Consider the following 2211-nt stretch of genomic DNA (forward strand, 5'->3'; position numbering starts at 1 on the left):
TATTATAATCTGATAAGCTATAGAATGACGTGATTTATTTTTGTCGTATGAGCTTCAAATCTCCGATGGCTTCTGTTTGATCAGTAAAAGGGAAACAGACATGAGTTCATTTCCCACCTGATGCATAGAGCTGTTTCCTTAAACTTCTGTGATAATAATAATCATGTTTTTTTTTTAAAGTTTTATTTACTTTTGAGAGAGAGAGAGAGAGGGGCAAAGTATGGGGGGGGGGAGGGGCAGAGAGAGAGAGAGAGAGAGAGAGAGAGGGAGACAGAATCCAAAGAAGGCTCCAGGCTCTGAGCTGTCAGCACAGAGCCCGATGCGGGGCTCGAGCTCATGAACCATGAGATCATGACCTGGGTTGAAGTCGGATGCTTAACCAACTGAGCCACCCAGGTGCCCCATAATAATAATCATCTTGTCTCTTTGTTAAATGTATGTTTCCAAGTCCTCCAGAGATTCTGATTCAGTGCCACTGGGATGTGGCCTAAGATTTGTGCTCTTGACACAAGAAAAGCTTGAAAAGAAAATATAGGCGTGAACTGAAGGAATAGTCTGCTTTTAGAATCAGACAGCTCTGGGCTGAAATCCTGGTTCTTTCACCTACTAGTTATGTGGTCTTGCACAAATTAGTTAACCTTACTTAACCTCTTCTGAAAAAGAGTGGAAATAAAAACATCTCCCTCAAAGTGTGTTGAGAGGATTAAGAGAACCAGAGCTGTGGATCACACCTCCTTTTGTGGGTGCTGCTCAATCATTTCTACCTGAGTTCATTTGAATGTTATCTGCGAACTTACTTAGCATGTAGGCAAAATGGTTTTCAATTCTTTGTTTGCTTCTGCTGTTGTGGGTGTTTTGTTTTGCTTTACTTATCTTTTCCATTTATTCAGCAGGTATTTGTAAAGCTTTTAATGTGTGCAAAAACTTGGATTTCTCGAACCCCCTAAGCACCTCCCTGATGGTGTGATGTGTCCACACGACCCACCCCAGGCTTTTAAAGGGACTGACCAAAATCTTGTGTAAGTGACTTGATGTAGCAGGTCCCTAGTTGTTTAGGGGGCTCCCTGAGATCAGAAGTGTCATGTCCTTATCCCTCCTTTGTGCCAGAAATTCCGGTGGGGCGCCTGGGTGGTTAGGTCAATTAAGCGGCCAGCTTCAGCTTGGGTCATGATCTCGTGGTTCTTGGGTTCAAGCCCTGCGTTGGGCTCTGTGCTGACAGCTCAGAGCCTGGAGCCTGCTTCTGATCCTGTGTCCTCTCTCTCTGCTCCTCCCCCATTCACACTCTGTCTCGCTCCCAAAAATAAATAAAACATTTTTAAAAATTAAAAAAAAGAGATTCTAGTTTTCTTGAGTCCAATCATCCATATACCCGTGTGTGTGTGTGTATATCTTCTCTGCATTGAGGCAATTTTTTCTCCTTAGCTTTACTGAGATATTAGTGACATATAACATATGTAAGTTTAAGGCATACAATGTGATGATTAGATACATGTATATATTGCAAAATGATTACCACCGTAAAGTTAGTTAACATCTTCATTCCTTTGCATATTATGATTTGTGTGTGTGTGTGTGTGTGTGTGTGTGTGTGTGTGTTAAGAACTACTCTGCTAATAACTTTCAAATATATAACAGAGTATTATTAATTATAGTCACCAGCCTGTGCATTAGACCCCCAGATCTCATTTCTCTTATAGCTGGGAATTTGTACCCTTTGACCAGTATCTAGAAATACAGAACACTTCATGAATTTGTGTGTCATCCTTGAGCAGAGACCATGCCGATCTTCTCTGTATTGTTCTAGTTTTAACATATGCGCTGCCAAAGCAAACACCAAGTGTACATTTTCTTTTCTTCAACAGAAAACATTCATTTAAGTAATCCCATTTGAGGGGCACCTGGGTGCCTCTGACTTTGGCTCGGATCATGGTCTCCTGGTTTGTGAGTTTGAGCTGCGCGTCAGACTTTGTGCTGACAGCTCGGAGCCTGGAGCCTGCTTCGGATTCTGTGTCTCCCTTTCTCTCTGCTCCTCCCCCACTTGCGCTCTCTCTCCGTTTCTCAAAAATGAATAAAAAATTAAATGATCCCATTTGATTTTACACAGAATATGGTCTAGATGTTTTGTACTATGCAACGTCCCCTTCCTGGCCAGAAAAGCCTTTGCACTTTTTCCTTCCATCCTAATAGCAAGAATTCATTGGATTTCTGAGG

The 2211-nt window shown here is 42.0% G+C and overlaps 1 non-coding gene across 1 annotated transcript; it reads right to left on the reverse strand.

The window, feature by feature from the left end:
* Window positions 1-1727: 1727 nt before the first annotated feature.
* Window positions 1728-1834, reverse strand: LOC128773144 (U6 spliceosomal RNA). The gene has a single exon (XR_008417426.1). It is a non-coding gene; the product is annotated as a U6 spliceosomal RNA (small nuclear RNA).
* Between the last annotated feature and the right edge of the window lie 377 nt (window positions 1835-2211).

Source organism: Panthera pardus, unplaced genomic scaffold, assembly GCF_024362965.1.
Source record: "Panthera pardus isolate Hobbes unplaced genomic scaffold, ASM2436296v1 HiC_scaffold_24, whole genome shotgun sequence".
NCBI lineage: Eukaryota > Metazoa > Chordata > Mammalia > Carnivora > Felidae > Panthera > Panthera pardus.